The following is a 23,307-nucleotide window of genomic DNA, read 5'->3' on the forward strand; positions in this document are numbered from 1 at the left end:
CGTAACGACTAACTATATAGTAGTATCTGCTTACTTTATAGCAGTGTCTGCTTATTCTATATCAGTATATATATGACTCTACAGTAGCATCTACCGACTCTGCAGTAATATCTCCTGACTTTACAGTAGTATCTACCGACTCTACAGTAGTATCTACCGACTCTAAAGTCGTATATACCAACTCTATAATAGTATCTATGGATTATATAGCAGTTAACTACTAACTTCACAGAGTGCCGTGCTGAGGCCTAGTCCCGTGCAGAGCCCCCGGCCTCGACTAGATTGCCCAGCCGGCCGAGGTCGCAGGCTGGGGCTGGTCTGCTACCCCTCCACCATCCCCCCACCTGTTCTACAGTAATAGTATCTAAGGGCTATAATAGTAGTATCTACCGACCCTATAGTAGTAAGTGCACACATTGGGGTGGGGGGGGGGAGAAGAGGACATCACAATGTGAAGAATTTACCTCAGCGTTGTATATTTGCTTCTGAAAAAGAGCTATATAGCTCAGTGGGCTTTGCCTGGTCAAATGAAAGTAATACATAGTACCAAATGCAGTCTAGCATTAACATTACCACTCGGGACACATTTGGGTTGGTCTAGTACTGGCCTAAACACGTTTCTTAGGTACTAATCTGGCTGTGTAGGGCTTTGTTCTTAGCACTTGATTTAATCAAGATTGATTAGGACATTGTGTGTATTCACTGTGAATTGTCTTTAAATTATAGCATATTTAATGGGCGATGGCAGTTTGGTTTAATTTGTTTAACCAGGTGAGATCTCAAGAGACCAGGAAAGTCTCATATTTAAGAGTGACCCGGAGCATTCGTCTGCCAGGAGGGGGCGATGATTGCTATGTATATTCCCAATTCAGTAATTTGCGGTGTAATATTAGAATTTGGCACACAATGGCCTTCTCTTGCGAATGACGTCAGGGGGTATTTAACATCCACTGTGAAGCGGCCGGTGCAGTGTATTATACATGGTGAATACACACGCAGTGATAACCAGGGCGGCCGCTGGATTTGGAACCACGAACCACTGTAAAAGAACGGAGAACACGCTGGCGCTCGGGTTTGCGTGCTTGTGACCCATAGAATACGCCATCGTGTACAATGTCTGCCAGTGCTACTTATGAGTTCAACAAACAGCTGTTCACAAGCTACACAAGATGCCGTCATGCCCCTTCGCGTAATTTTCTTGGTCTGTACCACGCTGTGTTGTTATGGAATTCTCTGCGTGATTTTCTTTGTATAAATGGAATATTTCATCGTTTATTGTTAGGCAGAACTGTGAGATTGTTCATCTTGTCGGATCTTTCAGCAAGAGAACATTTAGAATTCAAAGACCATGATGTATTCAGTGTAAGACTAAGAGCCACATTTCTTGAATCTCCACAACCCAGAAGAGGGTTAGTGGGTGGTTCAAGAGAGGGGTCACTGTTCCACTCCTACTACTTACTGCTCTCTTCTACTCTTTATCAAAACGGCCAGTGATAAAAGTCAAGCCGTATGAAAACACAACATTGTTATCATCATGGAAATTACTGCAACTGATAGAATAGTAAAATGGCAAGTGTTTACGGAGGGATTTAGCAAAGTTTAACATTGTCATTCTTTTAAGACCTTGTTAAAACCAAAATCCAACCGCCGTGTTAAATTTGGTTTTCGCCAATTAGTGGGACTTTGTGCGGGATTTTGTTTAAGCTGTTGGAAATGTTGCTCATTAATTGGTACCAACTGCATGGCAGCATTGTGCTTATTTTCATCCTCAATGCGAATAATTAATGAGCGTCTAGTTAGAGGGTGTGTGTTCATATGGACCCTGGCTAAGACTACGTAATTGAGCAAGCTGCAAGGGATTGTTTTCTTTTTTTCAAGACATTTCCTCTAATAGGTACTAGTAATTCCCCACTTGTTCTGTCGTATACAAATTAAGTTCCCGCAAATGAAAGGATACATTTACCACCCTGAGTAATCTGCCGGATGAGGGTATCACCATGCTGTGTCGGGCGTTATTTGATCATACTTCACCACGATGGTCGGTCGGGGTAGGCACATGTTGGTGGCAGGGGTGGGGACGGGGCAGCACTCCTCACTGACGTTCGCCATGGTGAAGAATTGAACCCGGGTCTTTTGGTTCGCGGCGCAGCGTGCTCGCCACTCCACATCTGTTTCCCTCCCCCGTTATATATAGTCTCTATTCGGATTGAAATTCTCTTCAACGTTACATTGCTTATGTGTATCTACAAAGTTCCAAACTTGTGTCTGCCTAAAGTGCGTCCCTTGGAATGAATGTTGGATCTTGCCCGTCGGGTGTAAATAAACTACCTTGTCGGTGGCCCTTATATAACCAGCTGAGGACCCACTGAGAGTTATATTTCTAAAATAGATTTGTCGAGTGTCACATGAGAAAAAGCATCAACTTATCAAATTTACGCCGGGCCCAACATTCGCGAGGTCTGCCAGGATGGTAAGATTGCGACACTGGCGACGCAGGCTGCATTGGAATTGACGTCGAGTGAGCCGGTGTTTCTCTGCTCGGAATACATTTGTGCGGTGTTTATCTTAATGGGCAGCCCTTAGTCAATGGTGGAAATGACCACGGAAATGACAAGTTCGTACTGCTGTTGGCCTTGCAGAGTAAACTGGCTATCTGACTCAAATATACATTATGAAACAATACTGTTCGCAAAAGCCTACATGTTAAAAATGAAAATTAGCCGTATATTATATACATGCAAATCTTGACTTAAAGCTTTCGTGGCTGCAGGAATCCATATTCTTTGGGTCTTTCGGTAAAGCCACGTAGATAGAAAAATAATTTTTAAAAATAACAATTTCACGACGTTTCGATGCTTGTGTTGCGATACCGAAAGACCCAACGAATATTTATACATGCATATAAGATAACATTAATGATGGCGATAATGTAATTATATGTACCTGTACACGAGTGGCAATGCAGTCCCATCATTTATCATTCATTTCATAAGCATGTGCTGACTCCACTTCCCTCTTGGTGTCCCTGAGAGAGAGAGGGAGATGAGTCAGTGGCACCGGTCCAGACCCCATGCTCCCATCGCTCGCATTCTGACGACGTCGCTGTGTTCCTCGCAGCCCCATCGATCTGCGAGTCTCGCCACGTGCCCGCTATCATGGTGCTATCATGGTGTAATCACTGTCAGTGGAGGTGCGTCGCGGGAGAGCGCGAGTTGGTGTGGGTGGGGGAGCGGTGGTGCAGCGGTTAGCACGCTGCCGGCGACCCCAGTTCGATTCCCGCTCACGGTCAACACCACTGACGATTATCTGAACCGGTCCGCCCCCCCCACTAGGTCTATTCAGCCTAAAACGAGTACCTCGTGCGATGTGTAAACATCGCCACTAAAGAGATAAAGGCGTCCGGGCGTGGTGCCATGCCGGCCCTCATCGGTGTTACTCGCTTGCAGCACTTGTCCCGGGAGTCTGTTAAGGCTATACGGGGGATCTTTGCCTTTGTTGAGCAGGGCACTGTCAAGTATCGGAAATGGGGGACGCTGCTTGTCATGCTTAAATAGACGACATTGTGCTTCCGGTGGCTTATCAGCCCAGCGGAAGTCTCAGATTAGAGCCTTATCATCATATGTGTGTGCGCTTCTGCATGTATATGGGTGTCAACATATGTACGTCTCTGTGTGTGCAAGAATGTGAGCTTTTTTTCTTCTCTCTCCACTATTTGCGCATGCAAATGAATGATTACAAAACAACCCCCACCACCTTGCAGTGCCCGATGGTAACGGTGGTGTGTTATGAGCAATGCCCTGGTGGGAGAGGATGCTCGTCAGCTGATTGCCCCTCGTGCTGTGCTTTTTTGCATCCACTTAGGTGACTAAAAGGGGCCCTGGTTTGCTGCGAGGAGGTGGTTAAAGCCCTCCACCTTAAAATAAGTCACTGGACAACCACAACAAGAGAAGCAAAGTGAACTTGTGCCGGAGGCCCCCGAGGGGACCAAGATCTTTGACGTCCGGGAAATCCCTTTTGGCAGGGTCAAGGGACTGAAACCTGCCCTTCAAAAATGGATACTACTGGACACGTGTGAAAAAGAGCTTTATAGCTCATCGGGTTCCTCCAGTATGAATACATATTCAGATTATATGATTGGCCACATATATAGAGTGTCCGAGAGGAGAGGTTGCCATTGCTCTGTTGGCTGTGTGCCTGGACATGTGTGGAATATGGGAGGTCCAATGAACTGGTCTTTTATAGATAGAAAACTAATTTCTTTAGAACTGCTTTTTGTGTTTAGTTTGTTGTCCTTCCACTCCGTACCTCCGATGAGCACGGTTAGCTACATACGACGCGAAATAAGTTATACATACAAACATACAACTGTTTCCAGTTGCTGTCATCACGAGGGTGGAGAGTTCTCTACTCAGGGCAGGACAAGATCGAACAAGACAAGGGTGATTCTGTAGAGTTCCATATTATCTGTCCGGCTGCGATAAGAGAGGTGGAGAGAATTTCAACAGCTTTACTCGCCTGGATAAGGCCTACGACGCCAGTGAGAGGCCAGGACTTTGGGTTGTTTTTACAAAGCTTTCATGGTCCTAGACTCGGCTCATGATCATTCGGACCTTCGTGATGGTGAGCAAGCTCAGGTCCGTGGCTGGGAGTCAAAGCCATTCCTCCTTCATCTGAGGGTGCGACAGAGACGTCCTCTGGCTCCTGCGCTATTTAACACGCGGTATATTTTGATCACACGGTTGGCTGCACGAGTAGAAAAACCCACTGGATGCAGATACAATGACAGTCTTGATGGATTCTTGGGTGTGGTCATGGGATGGCGCTATACTGGTCAACCGGATTGCATATGACCTGGCCATTGCGCCTCACTCTTCAGAGTTGGACACTTTGCTGCTGACCTTGCCGCTGGCGACAAAAGAATGTGGGGCCTAACTCTCAGCCCGACAAAAACAATCTACCCTGCTGCTCGGCTATCCAATGCTATCAAGCGCTCCACCCTCCCAACTCTGCATGCATAATGGGGGTGGTTATGTAGAGGGTGGGCAAATATTGCTGTTGGCCCCAGTTTGATAGCAGAGGTTTCGCTCCGCATCAGTCGAGCGCCGTTTCCTTTTCATCGGCTATCTGAGGCGCTGTGTGAAAGCTGCCCGGCCTCTTGATTGCACACAAAACCCCCACAGCCACAGCCATATGCCCCCTCATTTGTATGCCCGTAAAACCTGGACCCTGTCACAGCGACACCTGTGCTCACTTGAAAGATTCAGGCTTAGTTTGCTTTCAATAGTTCCCGAGATTCAACTTGGCTAGATTGCGAGGAGCTCGCAAATCATTGAAATGCCTGGAAATTGCCTTATCACTAAGCTCCTCCGATATGTGGGGATGCGTTGGCTTTGTCAAGCAGCTCACGTGCCCAGCCACTGCATGCCCAGGCAGTCTGAACAGATTGAGGGGGATAAATGTTCATGGCACAGGCTGGGGAAGTTATAATTTAATGTGATTTTGGAGAACTTGGACAACTGGTACCAGTGGAATCAAGATCAACATGCCCGATAATTGAGAGCTCGCTATCAGCACTTATCCCAACACTCGGTATTGTCACGATGCACACCGCAACTTATCTGAATGTAGCTCAGGCCTTCGCGATGTCACCTGAGCCTAAACGAGCGTCTGCATTAGTAAATGAAAGACAACATCTCCAAAAAATATCCCATCGTTACCTGAATAGGCGCATGCTATAATCACTTTCCGCACCAGTTTTAATGTTACCCATTGGTATTTATAATAGGTCCGGACATAAGGTTCTTTATTATTATGTAAAAAAACAAATCCAGCAATTCCAGTGCCGGATTTTCCTAGTAGCAAAAGTAGCTACAAATGCTCCGTGCCCCGCACTTTCAAGGGCCCCGCGCTAAATGCTATCAATTCCGGTTCAGTGATTCTGCACTTGCTCTATTACTATAGTACTATAACTACCGTCAACTTTTATGAACGACTGGGTGTTTAAGGTTAGCGATTTGTCGTATTATCTAGCTGTATAGCAAATGAAAAAATATAATTACTTTACTATGCAAGTAAAAAAAATGTGTTTTCATAATTGTTTTTTATTTTTATTTATGGCCCCTTTATAATGTATGCTCGAGGCCCCGCACTAGCTTAATCCGGCACTGAGCCATTCTAAATCAACTAAAGGATTGAATGCCTCTCCACACCGTGTCGATGGGGGGGGGGGGGTGACTATACGTCACCACGCGGCTCAGTGTAGATTGGCGAAGGGGGTGGAAGACCAGGACCGGGTTGCAAGCGTTACCGATGTTGGCCGTGGCAGGGAATCGTTTGTAATACGTGCGATGATAGGAAACTTGTGTCTCTGACCTTCGTGGTGGTGAGCAAAATCAGGTACGTGGCTCGGAGTCAAAGCCATTCCTCCTTCATCTGAGGGTGCGACAGAGACGTCCTCTGTCACCTGCGCTATATAACACACGGTATATTTTGATCACGCTAGACGATTTTAAACTGTGCGGCTGCTGTGCTTATCAAATCAAAAGGGGTTGGCCCTCTTAATATAATCGTGGAGTGTAAAAAGTGTCCCGAATACTGTTATCGAATTAGCGCCATTTTTCGTTTGCATAATAATATTGTTCCCAAGGGGGCTCCTTGCACATTAAAAAAGCGCTGTTTGGAAGGTATTGTCCTTAATGTCAGGGAATGCGTTTTCTTTCTTCATAATTGCATAAAGACTTTCTGCCCAAAATAGCAATTCCGTGGAGGGTTCACCACATGCGCTGTGCTGAATTTGTAACCAAACTCTGTCACGTTACGTGGCGAAATGCCGCGTGTAATTGTCTACAAAGGCTTCAAAGCAGACGAGGGGCATATGCATGACTCTTCGATTCGCCCGGTACTGTCCCTTAGCACGAGAAGTCACAGCGCCACGCAACGTCCGTGTCAACAAATCTCACGAATGAAACGCGAGGGTGGATAGGAGATGTTGACTGCCTCGCCTGGTGTGCAAGGAGCTCGTGGGTTCGATCCTGACCCTGACGCCTGCTGTATATTTGTAGTTTGCGTGCTCTCTCTCTCCACCCCGTGGTCGCGTGGATGTTTCTCCGGGTCTTCTGGTGTTTCCCACCACATTTAGAATCAACATGCGTTCAGAGTATTTGGTTGCTATACATTTCCACGTGATAAGCCTATCATTTGTGACGAGGTCGCTTCTGAAAAAGAGCTCTATAGCTTAGTGGGCCTTACTTGGTAAAAAAAATATAGTACAAAGATTGTAGTAGAAACCAAATGTCACAAGGCTCCATCCGTAGTAACACATTATCCAATCTCAGCCAAAAACGTAACTTTTTTTTAAATACCTAAAAATTACAAATATAGAAAATTCCCCAATATCACTCAGTTTCCAACCAGGTGACACTGTGGTCAGATCGTGGGACTTGCAACTGGAGGGATACAGTTGCAATCCTGCAATTATTTCCTCAAGCCTCTGGGAGGATATTGTTTTGCTACTCTTCCACGCTGACAAACAGCTTGGAAGAGATTGGAGTGCTCACAGTTTGCCCTTCCACACGCGACCTGTCGATGGACTAACTGTGGTTGTACCCATTTGTACTGCTGGATGGACATAGGCGGCTGGAGTTAAAAAAAACTTGCACCATTGTTTCAGCTCCCGTCCCAGAATAGTTCAAATCCTGACTAGGGGTCGACTAGGCCCATTATCCCCCTGGGATCGATGACATCAATACCACTTTGTAGGAGGTCATCAGTGGTCGTGGTATAGGGGGAATAATTTCTGCCACTGAGTGCCGCCTGACACGAGTGTGAATGGGAGACATTTCGATACTAAGTGGCCTAGAGACCAAAGCACCCTCAATGAGATCAATCTCACCAGGTCTTGGAAGCTAAGCAGGTCTGAGCCTGGTTAGCACGTGAATGGGATAATTTCCTGGGATCAGTGCTCCTCCTCCTCCATCATCAATATGCCAAGGTTTTGATCCCTGCCCAAAAATATGAATTATACTACACCTATAACTACTTGCTCACAGCTCACGGCACTGTAAAATACATATTTATATCCCCACAAATGGTTCTCCGTATTTCCTCGTGCTTTCTGTTGTTACTTTCCACAGACTACGTTGCATTTTCCATAATTATCCATTTCGCAGGTTAACCCACAATCGCGACCATCTCGAAGGGCTGTCGCAAAACTACGGCGTTAATGAAATCGCACCAAAAGTTAAGACTTCATTTATTTTTTAACTGATCATTCACCCCTTGTTGTTGCATGACCCTGTCCTACGTCAGGCCACAGCCTTTTTTCCGATAGACCCCGGGAGGCCGGATCAATATTTAATCAGAAGCTGGCGGTGTCGGTGTCGAGACGATCGCTCTATTTTGTTTTTTGATTGTCACGAGCGCATGGCGATCGCTGCCAGCGCCCCCCGCGGGCCCTTGGCATCGCGAGCTCCAGCCCAGAGTTCCATTTCCACTCACCAAGGTCGCCACCACCACCACCACCAACACCACCACCACCACCATCACCAACACCACCACCAACACCACCACCAACAACAACACCACCAACAACAACACCACCACCACCATCACCAACACCACCACCAACACCACCACCACCACCAACAACAACACCACCAACAACAACAACACCACCACCACCATCACCAACACCACCACCAACACCACCACCACCAACAACAACACCACCACCACCACCAACACCACCACCACCACCACCAACACCACCACCACCACCAACACCACCACCACCAACACCACCACCAACACCACCACCACCAACACCACCAACACCACCACCAACACCACCAACACCACCACCACCACCAACACCACCACCAACACCAACACCACCACCACCAACACCACCACCACTAACACCACCACCACCAACACCACCACCACCAACACCACCACCACCACCACCGCCGCTCCACTTTGTCCCTCTCTCTCACGCCGAGTCGCCAGCGGAGAGGCACCTGGGGCTGTGGACAGCGGCCCCATTAACGAAGGGGCCTCAGGGGCCCCAGCCAAAGGCTGTGGGCTTTAAGGAACCCCAAGCATCGATATGCGGTATACATATACACGTGCTGCTGTATAATGGGGAGAATGCAACACCTGCAGCACTGTGATAGAGTGTAATTGGGTCGTGAAAGCAAAAGCATCACTTCGTGTGTTATTACCAGTAGCGTGTTGAAATGATCTATTTTACGTATTTATTTTTTAGTTATTTGCTTCCTTTAGTATACTTTGCACTCCAGTCGTTGTCTGTATTGTTTGTTGTTGGAACTTTCTGACCGCGTGCCCCTACTTGGACATCTGTGGGGGGGGGGAAAGAGCTTCACGGCTCATCGGATTTCTCCAGGATAAATACAGATTCCAAATCTGAACATCGAGCCAAATTGCCGAGGCGTTGCGTTTTGGAAACGTTGACGTCACTGCAATCTGGGCCTATCGTCTCGTGCCACCACCGTCAGGGGTGGCGCCGAGAGGGGGGGGGGTGCTGGCTGGCTGGGAGCACCAGGCGAGGCTGCTCGCGTGATCGGAGTGTTCACCGCGGTGCAGTTGGATGAACTCTTCCAGTCTCCCGCTGAAGCGGCCCCAGGCTGTTCGTCACCCCACCAGTGCCGGATTAAGCTAGTGCGGGGCCTGTAGCATATGTTATAAAGGGGCTCTACATTTTTTGTAAAAAAAACACGTAAATATTAAAACACAGAAATGTTTAACTTGCATAGTAAAGTAATTGTATTTTTTCATTTGCTATACGGCCAAATAATACGACAAATCGCTAACCTTAAACACCCAGTCGTTCGTAAAAGTTGTTGAAGGCAGTATAGTACTATAAATTGGCCGCAGACATAGCAAAATGCGTCTGTCGGATGCTAGCAGCCTCATGATGCCATCTCAGAAAAATGCAGACCTGTATACACTTTGGCAGCTGGAACTAAACTGAACTGGTGGGCTTAAGGCCCCTGTATTTATACTACTATTCATATTTCTAGAAAATTCTAGAATGTTCTAGAAGTTACTCCAAGTTTACTCAGCAATTAATCTATCTGGAATGTTCTGGAAAATAGGTCAATTGCAAAATATCACTGTCCTGGTCACAAAAAGCAAAGTTTGTGGGGAGTAATAGCCATTTTATGTACTTTTGAGGCATAAGCAATTAGAAAATAACACTTGCTACCCAGGAACGAACACAATTATCAATTGTTACACAGTGTAATCCGGCACTGCACCCCACCACCATCACCACCACCACTTCTCCACGCCTATCAGTGGCTATGAAAATTGTGCTCGCGGTATCAGCTGCCCCACTGCTCGCCTCGTGTAGACCTGGGGTCGGCAACCTGCAGCTGCGGAGCTGCGTGCGGCTCTTTAAGGACTGCTTCGTGACCGTATATTTATTTAGGACCACACCGTCTCGTATTCACATTGCATTGCGGCTCTTGCAATAGTGAGTTGTTGTTGTTTTCTTTGTTACCGCATTCGAAAAACAAATTGTCTCTTCTTGTTATTCGGGTTGCCGACCCCTGCTCTCGACAGACTTTTACACCTCCGATTATCACGGTTGGCTACGTACGGTGCGAAATAAGTTCAACATACATACATACGTGACTCACATACACACACGCGAGGTATTTCCAGCGCTAGTCTCCTGCATCACTGAACGCGTCCTCATGATTCTGTAAACTCTTGGCATGTTATCGGTGAGTGTATGATGCCCACTTTATTCGCGAACCAATTATTTCCGCAGGAAAGGTCGCTCGGGGAATTGGGACTCGTCGCAAGAAGGGTCCGCCCCTAGGGATGTTAGTGTAATGCCATCAGCCGTTGGTTTGCTTCAGCTGGGATTCAACTGGAGACCCCGGATAGAAGCCACGAATTAAGCTTCAAGTTTCATTTATTAGGTATAGCTCTGTGAGCCATTCGGCTCTTGAATCGGGTGCAACCGCAACAAACAAAAAAACAAAAACATGAACAAGAAAACATCTTAAAGTGACTATGTGCAAACAGAAAATCCAAGAAAAGACAGCAAAATATTGCAGAAAAAGCACCGTACACCAACACTGTGCGCAAAAATTCCAGTGGGATGCATACTAGGGGGTGACGCTCATCACCGAGCAGCAGAGGTCGCAAACGGGTTTTCATTCCTTACCCGTACCCGTACCCGGCCGGGTACGGGTACGGGTATCGGGTAGGGTACGGGTATCGGCTACCCGGTTGCGACCTCTGCCGAGCAGTCCCGTGCCTTCAACGCCTTGATCTCAGAAGCCTGATCTGAACTTGCCCATGCAAGTTCAGATCAGGCTTCTGAGATCTTATGGAGTTGGGATCATTGTGGAACTTTCTCGGGAGTCATTTAACGCGAATTAACGATCATCTGACGAGGCGGGGCTGTTGCCAGAGCGGCCGATTCAGTCAGTAGGTTGCGAGTTGAAATCCCGTCAGGGGTTGACCAGGTCTATCACGGATATCACGTTGTGGGAAGTCAGCAGTGGTCAACCTATTAACGACTACTCCCTGCCATGAGAATGTGGAATGGCACAGGGCATTGGACAGATGTGCATTGCCCTATTGCTTGCTTGAATAGAGAGGCACTGACTTGTGGTGGTATTGGCCATGACATGCATTTTAGATATAAATGATTTACACAATGAATGTATTATTCATGCATATCGTTTATATTGTTATTCGTTTTGCCATTTAAATTGTTTTATTCCAATTTGTGAAAATTAAACAGAAAACCTTTCCATATTTTTAAAAATATATAGCAATTGTAATTCTAACATGAAAAAAAAAATCTATATTAGAAAATGTCAGGCTGAAATATAAATTTATTAATGCGATGTTATTAATTAAATTTCCGATTGAAAAACGTATCTAGCCAAATTTAGACTTGAAGCTCATTCCAATTTTAAAGTAAAAAAAAATCCACACGAGACGACGAGAACGAAGAAGCACTCAATCCACATCTAAAACTACGTCCATAACAGATGCTCAAAAAATAATTCCTTCCCAGATTAGTTTTTTCCTCCCCCTCCCACCCCACTCAATCAGTGGCCACCGTTTATAACCAGGTGACAGCCCATTGAGATAGAGGTCGCCTTAGCAAAGGAGACCTGGGGGGAGTAGGCGATAACAACAGAAGTGCAATGCACGCCCATGCCAGATCTTTTTTTTTTAAAGAAGTTCGTTTTTTTTCTTCTTTCTAAAAGTGTCAACTGCGTAAGTTATGCTCCCTGAGTGTTCACCTTGGGTAAAAGTGCCCTCTGCATGTGGAACCTCACAGCCAGAGCCATTTATCAGCCACAGTCCCGGCGCAGAGCGCGGTCGCCTCTAAGCCGTGGCTCAGGTGCAATGCGGTCCGCGTGCGGTCTCGACAAAGTCATGAGCCACGCGTGTGTGTGTGTGTGCAATGGTGTAGTCGAGCGGTGGCACAGTGGTTAGCGCGGCTGCACTACGAACCAGCCCACCCGAGTTAGATTCCCGCTCGCGACCACGAACACAAAATGACGATTTTCTGAACCGGTCCTGGGCCTCCCCTAGGTTGACTCATTCTCACGTGAGTTCCTTGTGTGGTGTATAAACATCGCCACTGGGGAGACAAAGGCGGCCGGACTTGGTGCTGACCACCCAGCCCCTCGTGTGCCGTGCCGGCAGGTCCTCGCTAACAGCAATTGACCAACATGGAGATGATTGGCATCGTCATCAGTTGCTTCTTTATCAAATACTGGCAGAGATTTTAAAGTGTCCACCACAACGCTGGCCAGCATCATAATGTGTACATTGGCATTAGCACGGTTGGCTACATACGGTGCAAAATAAGTTCAACATTAATGAAGTATATACGATCATCGTCAACTAAGTACAACCACGTTCTCAGGGTGCTTTCATCCAGCAGTGAATTGATCATGGACGATTATGATGATCGTACATTATCATATTCATTTCCCTATAACCATCACCACGAGTTCAATAACCTTACCATCATGACCCTTCGTCATCAATGCGTCATCATAATTAATATCACCATTATCACGCACCGCCGCATTGTTAAAGTGCCACAAAAATAATCTTCATCCTTATATATCATCATCTTCTTGATGTACCTCCTTAATGTTATGCAGCATTAACATTTGTACAAAATATTAATTGCATGCACCACGATAATCAATATCTATCGATCATCATCTCCATGAGCAGCAGCAGAAGCTACAACAGTAGCAGCAGCCACATCGGCATTACAATAATGTATTATGCACCAGTATAATCATCAGCCTTCATGAGCCACCACCATCATCCATCATGATGATCATCATCACGCACCAACATCATCACGCACCACCATCATCATGCACACACCACCATCGTCATCTGCCTCCATACATCATCATCATGCATGCACCACCATCAATATAATCTGCTCCATGCATCATCATGCATGCACCATCATCATCATCTGCCGACATAAATCATCATGCACACACCACCATCATCATCACCATCTGCCTCCATACATCATCATCATGCACGCACCACCATCACCATCTGCCTCCATACATCATCATCATGCATGCACCACCATCATCATCATCACCTGCCTCCATACATCATCATCATGCACGCACCACCATCATCATCATCTGCCTCCATACATCATCATCGTCGTTGTCCTGCGCGTCCCCCCTGTCCTTGAGCGCTGTGAGTCGCAGTCGCTCGGCGTCAGCTGCTTGCCGCGCTCACACAACTCAGCCGGGCAACGCGCTGGTGCAGTGCGGGACGTGCAGCTCATACCACGCGCACCATGCACGTCGACGTGTGTGTGTGTACGTGCGTGTGTATACGTGTGTGTGTGTACGTGTGTGTGTGTGTACGTGTGTGTGTGTGTACGTGTGTAAGTTGAACTTGTTTCGCGCCGTACGTAGCCAACCGCGCTAATCGGAGGTGCGGGGGAAGGACAACACGAACTTACACAACAACAACAAGAAGCAGTTCTGAAGAAATTAGTTTGTTAATCTCGGTGATTTAACAGTGCATCATAGCTCACGCGGCTTCCTAATATCGGAAAGAAGAGCGTTCCAGACGGCCGCAGAAGCGCATCTGAACGCTGGTCTCGGAAATATTTTAGCATCCCACAGCCATCCCGCCTTATTTTATCATGTTTTTGTTGTTATTATTATCTTATTATAATACAAGAATATAGATGTATTATGGATAGGCGTATACCTGGTAACTCGAGTGATAGGGCCTTACACCGAAAACCCCGACTCCAAGCCAAGCCCAGCAGAAGCATTTCGAAAAACATCGAGTCCTGCACGCCATTAAAAACTAAACTATTAAACCATTTTGTTGATTTTACTAGGTAAGGCCCACTGAGCTATGTAGCTCTTTTTCAGAAGCGACCTGGCCACAAATGATTGCTCACCGAAGTGGCTTATCACGTGGAAATGTATATAAGCCAAATACTCTAAACGCGCGTTTGTTATAGATGTGGAGGGACAAACTTTGCTGTTTTTCCCTGCATTTTTCTGTTGCGCGTAGTCACTTTAAGATGTTTCTTTGTTCATATTTTTGTTTGTTGCGGTTTTACCCGAGTCAAGAGCCGCATGGCTCACAGGGCTATACCGAATACATGAAACTGAAACTAAACTGAAACCGGAGGACCCGGATAAAAATCCACGCGACCACAGAGACAGAGAGACACGCAGACTCCAAATACACAAGGCGTCAGGGTAGGGATCGAACCCACGATCGCCTGTATACCAGGCGAGGTTAGTTAACATCTCGGATCTCGCCACCGTGCCATTATCATATCACTCCGGCGAAGCCCATCCTTCCTTCGTGCCGTGGACCAACTCGGCCTGTCGGCCCTCCCCGCACCAGCTGGGGCAGAGGAGCCTCAAATGAACGCCGAGACGAGCAAACGATGGGCCGGTTTCAACACTCGGTGTCTCATCAGCCGCGTCGGGCTTGCTTGTGTAATGTAGTAACTTGGCGGGAGACGACCTTACGGGTAGCACACTCTTTATTAACACCAACTTATATTACACGGGTGGCTAACTGCAGCCTAACCCACGGGGTTCCCCTGGCTACACCCACACGGGCACTTACGCCCCGTAGCTTCTCGGAACCCACCCGGCTGGGGTGTCCGTCTCGACTCTGGGTCCCACAGCCTCGTCCCACATGGACGTCAGACCACGGGTCCCATAGTCTCGCCTCCGAGCCACACAGGGTCCCGCCCTTACAAGGACAGCGGGACTAGGGGTCTCAGGGCCCTACCTCTTCAACTCCGTCTTCGATCTTCAACTGGTTATCAACTCCTCGAGTGCTCCCGCGCGTCCCCCTTTATAGTCCTTCATGCGGACGTCGCTGAGAGCACCCACCCCAGTTGACCAATCACTGCGCGCTGCCCACGATCCTATTTCCCACCTTGTGTCAGCGCGCACAACCACGCACCCCGCGCTGCCCCGTGATCTATCACTGTCGGCGCGCGTCAACACCACCACTACATCACCCCCTACCACATAGCTCGCAGCCGACCCGGCTGCTATAAAAAATTTTTTATTACCCCCCCCCCCCCCCCGTGTGTGCCCCGTAACACAAGCAACAATCACCTGGGAGTGGGTCAGGTGGAGACACGTGAGGATCAGACTGCGACACATCCCTCCCCGAGTCGACGGCCACATCACACGCTCGGTCGTTACGGCACAAAGGGAGGCCATGTGGTGCCGCGAAGGGTTTCAGCCGGGAGGGGTGTACGTACCAACGGCGTTTTTCCCATTTAATCTGGATACTCTGGGGTCGCGCAATACGCACGATTTCCACCGGTCCCCTCCATGGTCTCAACAATTTAGGGGACGTAGCCAACGGTGCATGTGGGCAGTGCAGCCAGGCCTTATCGCCTGGTTTCCAATCGTGCGTATACACCTTTCGTGCATGCAATCTTTCGTTAGCGATCTGGCGAGACCTTGAATTCAACCTCGCAGCCTCTCGCGCTTCAGCCAGTTTGGCGATATTAAATTTGATGTGGTCGGCCAATTTAGATTTCGCACGTGGCTGGGAAATCCCCAGTTGGACATCCATGGGCGGATCGGCCTCCCACCCATACATGAGAAAAAATGGGGAAAACCCCGTCGCCGCATGGGGGGCCATTCGATGGGCCGCGAGTACCCCAGGTACCTGTAAGTCCCAATCAACCTGATCGTTGCAGACCTGTTGGCACAGCATAGAAGTAATCGTCCTGTTTAGACGTTCAACCATTCCATCAGTCTGCGGGTGGTACGGGGAGGTACGCACTTTCTTCGTACCCAACAGGTCGCACACCTCGCGCAACAAAACGCTCGAAAAATTATTTCCTTGGTCCGTCAGCAAGCGTTCGGGGGCGCCTTTGTCCAAAACATAGCCCTGGACAAAGGCGTCCGCCACTGCCGCAGCCGACTGGTTGGCGAGTGGCCACGCCATGGGCCATCGGGTGAAGTATTCTACGCCAACCAGCAGGTACTTGTTACCCCTAGGTGTAGCGGGAAAGGGCCCCAAGATGTCGAGCGCAACCAGTTCGTTCGTGCGCGAAACCTGAATGGATTGTAGCGGTGGATTAGCCGCTATTGGTGGCGGTTTTCTTTGAGCGCACCCCACACATCCCTTGAGGATGTTTGCCACGTCGCTCCCCATACCCGGCCAATAATAGTCCCGTTGGAGTAGGGCGAGCGTTTTATGAAATCCCAAATGCATGAGTCGTTCGTGAGCAGCCAGAACGACCCTACCCCGCATAGCAGATGGCACAACGAGCGTATGACGCCGGGACATATTGTCCCACTTCATCAGGAGGCCCTGTCTGACCACCCAGGAACCGACCCGCGTCTCCCCCCCCCCGGGAGCCTCTGCCTTCCGACGCAACGTGAGTAGGGAGCTGTCGGCCATTTGGAGACGGCCCCACTCGATAAGAGGCAACGCGAGTAACGAGTCCCCGCCCGTGGGAGCGGCGGGCGCGTCGACCCCCGGAGCGTCAGTGGCGGCGAGCAAAACTTCCGCGGGGACGGCGACAGGGGGTTTACACCGCGCCGATCCCAGAAGACATGCGCATTCCGAGCGAGGCGACAACCGCGACAAGGCATCCGCATTCGAGTGCCGCAATCCCTTACGGTAAATCGTCGTGAATTGGTAGTCTTGGAGGACCTCCAGCCATCGGGACAATTGGCCGGAGGGTTGCGCCACCCGCATTGCGTATTGGAGAGCCGCGTGGTCCGTACGAACAGTAAAATGACGGCCGTAGAGATACGGCCTGAATTGCAGTATAAAAAAAACGATCGCTAGCAATTCATGACGTGTCACACAGTAGCGTTGTTCCGCAGGTGACAAAACTCTGCTACCGTAGGCGACCACCCGTTCGACCCCCCCGACCACCTGTGAGAGCACTCCCCCGATACCCGTGTTACTGGCATCCGTGTCAAGCAGGAACGGTTGCATGAAATCGGGGTAACACAAGGGAGGAGCCCGCACCAAGGCGTCCGAAAGGGAGCAGAACGCAGCCTCCTCTTCCGGCCCCCAGTGAAACCTTACCCCTTTAGCCGTCAAAGCGTGTAGGGGCCTGGCTATGGTGGCAAAATGTTCGACAAAACGGCAGTAATAGGAGGCGAATCCTATGAAGCTGCGGACTTCAGTGACTGAGGTTGGCGTTGGCCATGAGCTGACGCAGTGCGTCTTAGCAGGGTCTGTAGAGATCCCTGAACGGCCAACGATATGCCCCAAGTACCTGACGGATTCCCGAAGCAGGTGACATTTAGCCGGTTTAAATTTTAATTTAGCGGAACGCATCCTGAGGAACACCCCTCTCAATCGCTGGAGGTGCTCCTCGAAAGTCCGGCTGAAAACGATGATATCATCGAGGTAAATCAAACAGGTGTCCCATTGGAGTCCTGACAAAACCAATTCCATGAGCCTCTGGAACGTGGCGGGAGCGGAATGTAAGCCCATGGGCAATCGATTGAATTCAAATAGGCCTCCTGGTGTCCGGAAAGCGGTCTTTGGTTTCGATTCCTCATCGAGGGGCAATTGCCAAAATCCCGAAAGCAGGTCAAGCGTCGAAAAAAACTGTGCTCCCGCCAAGGCATCCAGCGACTCATCCATCCTGGGGAGTGGATACGCGTCGGCCATCGAGATTTTATTTAGGCGGCGGAAATCTACACAAAATCGCAAGGACCCGTCCTGTTTTTTAACAAGGACGATGGGAGCACCCCACGGACTGGAAGAGGGCGAAATGATGTCGGCAGCCAACATATCATTAACAGCCGACTGCACATGCTCCTTCTCGGCTGGGCTGAGCCGGAAGGGATTCTGCCGAATAGGGGCCGCGTCACCCGTCGCTATGTGGTGGCGCAACAGGTCCGTGCAGCCAATATCGTAATTGTGTCTGCTAAACACGTCAGCGAATTCGAGTAGCAGGCCCCTCAACGCTCCCAACTGCACACTAGACAAGTTACTAGACCCAGCATACAACGAGTCCAACCATTCTGTCCCCTCCTCCAATGGAGGATGCGTATCGAGGCTAGAATCCGCATGTGCAACGAGCTGTTCATCGACGGGTAGCGGCGCCGTGTGAGCCAGCACCGTGCCCTGTGTAATTACAGCTGGCCGCGACCCCGTATTCAGAACCATAATGAACGGATCCCTGTCCGCCCGCACCATGGTCTGAGCTACCGCTAAGTCGAGGCCCCCAACAGCTCTGTTTGACGGCCCCAACAGAACACCTTGTTCCGCCGCATCCACCCCGAGGGGTTTTCGCAATCGAAGGGGTACCAACATTTGCGATCCCGGGGGCACCCGCAAAGTCTGAGTTGCCAGCGCCTGAACCGTTGCACAAACCGTGCGTATTTTGGTAAAAAATGCAACCCGCCGACCCGATGGAAGCTCAATGCAGGCCTGATCGACGAGAATTTTAATGGGCATTTTAGCCAGAAAGTCCGTACCCAGTAAACAAGGAACTGCCAGAGATGATGACACAAAAATAGGACCCGCCAATTTGATATCGCCAATACAAATAGTCGCCCGAATCTGTCCGATGATTCCCAAAGATCCCCCGTTCGCCGCGTAAAACGGTACGTCCACCGGAAGAAGGGGTCGACATTGGACGGGGAGGATGTTATAAATAAGGTCCGAAATGATAGTGGCCGACGCACCCGTGTCCACCAGCACCCGGACCTCAACCCCGTCAATAAAACCCGTTACTACGGACGACCCGGCCGACGCAGCCACTATCCTGTGGGCCAACTCGGACCATTTGACTGCTCCCGGGCCGTGTACGAACCCCCCTCGCCGAACCGAATCTCCGGTAACCATACGCGGTCCCCCCACCGTGAAGCGGCGACCCGAGTGTGCCGTGTATGTGGACCGAGCGTGTGGGGTGCCGCGACTTGCCGGGGTTAGCTGGGATGACTTGGGGCCTTGGTCGTCGTCCGGATGTGGTCCCGTGGCGCGCTGACGCGGAGCCCGGCACCCGGACGCGACGTGACCCCGAAGGCCGCAGTTGTAACACATGACGAGGGACGTCGTAGGTTTCGGTTGCTCCAGCTTGCGGGATGATCGTATGGGCGAACGACCTCCTGATCTCCACTCCCCCGGTCTCGACACGGTGAAGGCCTCCTCCCGAGCCGTAGCAGTCTGAGGCTCGGCGACCGTCGCGGCAGGTGTCGCGATCCCCGCCGATGCACAGACGACCGCCCGCTTGCGCTTGAGGACCTCGTGTGCGTGGATACTTGTAGCAACCCCCAAGGAGCAGATGTCCATTTCGTCCGCCGTATTGATGGGGACTCCCAGGTCGTGAGCCAATGCCAGCAGCTGCTCTGTCACCATGGCGTCCTTCCCCTCCTTGTCCATGCGGGGAAAAGTGGCGTCCGCCAGGGCGAGCAGCGACGTGCGATAGGCGAGCGTAGTTTCTCCATCCATCTTACGCCGATCGTAGAACTGGTGGCGACAGGTCGAGGGCAGTCCGAACACCTTAGCCATGAGATGTAGCGCGGCCTGGAGCGTTGAGCGGGGCGACCTTGGGGCGGATGTGAAGGCCGGAAGTGCGTCGTCGTCGAGCGTCGCCGGCAGCGCGCGTAGGGCAGTGGTGTCGGACCACCCCGCCATCTCTTGATGTGCGAGGAACCTTCGTTGGAAGGCCCCCCAGTCGCCCCCGTTCGCCTTGAACGCCGTCAGCGCGGGCAGTCTTTGTTGGAAGACCTGGTCGTCGTCCTCCGATGAATGCTTTTCCCGCGCGCCGCTGTTGTTGACGAAAATGTCGGCTCCGTCGGCAGGCGCATAGTGGAGAGTTTTGGCGCGCGCCGATGACGCGGGCTGTGTAGAGTGGAGGTCCCCGACCACGTGGTGTCCACGCTTCCCACCAATCGATGGTGGACCCTCAAAGATGGCGCCAATTCCAAAACTTTCGGCGCGGAGCGCGTTCTGGCAGGATCCCTCCGGCCGCGCTCCCTCCTCCAACCTCGTAGTCGTCCTCCTGCCTCCTGAAGCGGTGATTTCTGCCAAAATTGAAGCGGCGGCGAGCAGCAACTCCGCCAGGCGGGAGTGTGCATCCTGGAGGCCGGTGTCGGAGGCGAGCGGAGCGTCGGCCATCGCCGCGAAGTGCTGCATCGGCGGCATCTCTTCGTCCTCGCCTTCCGAGGCTTGTGGCTCCGGTACGCCGTCGTCTTCCCGATCTCGCTCGTGGGTACGGGTAGTCTTCCTAGTATCCATCCTTTTGAAGACAGGTTTACTTCTGACGCCAGTTGTAATGTAGTAACTTGGCGGGAGACGACCTTACGGGTAGCACACTCTTTATTAACACCAACTTATATTACACGGGTGGCTAACTGCAGCCTAACCCACGGGGTTCCCCTGGCTACACCCACACGGGCTCTTACGCCCCGTAGCTTCTCGGAACCCACCCGGCTGGGGTGTCCGTCTCGACTCTGGGTCCCACAGCCTCGTCCCACATGGACGTCAGACCACGGGTCCCACAGTCTCGCCTCCGAGCCACACAGGGTCCCGGCCCTTACAAGGACAGCGGGACTAGGGGTCTCAGGGCCCTACCTCTTCAACTCCGTCTTCGATCTTCAACTGGTTATCAACTCCTCGAGTGCTCCCGCGCGTCCCCCTTTATAGTCCTTCATGCGGACGTCGCTGAGAGCACCCACCCCAGTTGACCAATCACTGCGCGCTGCCCATGATCCTATTTTCCACCTTGTGTCAGCGCGCACAACCACGCACCCCGCGCCGCCCCGTGATCTATCACTGTCGGCGCGCGTCAACACCACCACTACACTTGCACCAACGCTGCTGAAAGTGCGCAACTGCCCAGAAGTCCGTGTGGTTGCCGGGATGTGTGAAAAAAAACATTCTTGCGCCATTGTATGTGGAGGGAAAGATATGGAGACGGGAGGCGTTCTATCTCACGATGTGTTTGTTCACACTCGTTCACGCGTACGTGCGTGAATGCGTTTTGCATGTATTGTACGCAAATGCACGTGGATACGTGGAATGCTAGTAAGTGTGTTATACGTATATGCCGTGCATATACACGCGCGTGTGTGCGCGTGTGTGTGTGCGCGTGTGTGTGTGTGCGCGCGTGTGTGTGTACGCGTGTGTGTATATGCGTGTGTGTGTGCGCGTGTGTGTGCGTGTGTGTGTATATGCGTGTGTGTGCGTGTGTGCGCGTGTGTATGAGCGAGTGTGTGTGTATATGCGTGTGTGTGCGTGTGTGTATATGCGTGTGTGTATATGTATATCCGTGTGTGTGCGTGTGTGTGTGTGTATATGTGTGTGTATGTATATGTGTGTGTGTGTATATGCGTGTCAGTCGACCCGTGGCACCTGGGTCTGCCCCGTGACCTCCTGCCAGCGGGCGTTCGACACGTCACGTGGCCTCAAGGTGCACATGGCCTGGCACAAGCGTCGTGGTGACGTCACCGCCACTTAGTGGCGAATGGCGGTTGTTGTTGTTGTTGTGTGTGTATATGCGTGTGTGTATATGCGTGTGTGTGTGTATATGTGTGTGTGTGTGTATATGCGTGTGTGTGTATATGCGTGTGTGTGTGTGTATATGTGTGTGTGTGTATATGTGTGTGTGTATATGCGTGTGTGTGTATATGCGTGTGTGTGTATATGTGTGTGTGTGTATATGCGTGTGTGTGCGTGTGTGCTTCAAATTGAGGATGAACACCGGCCAGCAGATGGGCTGTCAGGACCCTCTCTCCGCTTTGAAATACGAATCCCATGGCGCTAATAAAGGAGGGTGATTTATGACCTCAAATGCCCCGGTGCATTTGGCAAGGATGGATACAGTGGGACGCGATGCACTGCTGTTTATATATATAGCCACACACTGTATACTCACAAAGACCCCCCCCCCCGTATAGCCTTAACAGCCTGCTCGGGCAAGTGCTGTTCGCGAGTAGCGCCTATGAAGGCCGGCACGGCGCACACGAGGGGGTAGGTGACCAGCACCATGCTCCACAGACTTCCCCTTGCAGCCTTGGAGACTGTACGAATAAGTTCTGTTAGCGAACACCTATTAATGTCCTCCTCTATGCACCTCTGCAACCATCACCATCCCCTACACCACCGATTAGCACGTTTGGCTACGTGCGGTACGAAAGGAGTTCAACATACATACATCCCCTACACCCTACACATCATGGACATGCATGATGGCAGTGGTGGTGCTGGCCCATTTGGAGCCCGAAGCAAAACGCCAATTTTCGTGCCCAACATTTTTACTTTCTTGTTTTTAAACTCTCCTGATCCGACAGAAGAGATACAGACGCGAGATATTTAGAGATCTACGTGGCGAGGTTGAAACGGTAGTGATACATACCCAGGTGGGATTCAACTGCGCAGATGAGAGAGGTTCCAGTGATAAAAGACAACGCGATAACGGCGGCTAATCGAAAGATAACGTCCCTATTTATTCACGAATCGGGGGGGGGGGCTCATTGAGCTACTCGGGGTGCCATAAACTTCCGCTCCGTGTCGTGTGTGTACACAGTACGCACCGTCTGTGCACACGGGGCGCTGATTAATCGCGGTGACGCTTGAGCAGATGAATCGCCCTGTAATCGCCGGGAGCAGCCTCCTGCTGCTGATGTGGAAACCTTCTTATCGGCCTTCCTCGTGGCTGCCTGCGCAGCAGAGGCTGGTGGGGGGGGGGGCAAAGCCCCCAACCTCCCCCCACACCGCACAGACACAAATGAACCACACTACCTCGCTGATCTCGTCAAGGAGTAAAAACCA

Source organism: Lampetra planeri, chromosome 1 (genome assembly GCF_965212315.1).
Source record: "Lampetra planeri chromosome 1, kcLamPlan1.2.h2, whole genome shotgun sequence".
In the NCBI taxonomy this organism is placed as follows: domain Eukaryota; kingdom Metazoa; phylum Chordata; class Hyperoartia; order Petromyzontiformes; family Petromyzontidae; genus Lampetra; species Lampetra planeri.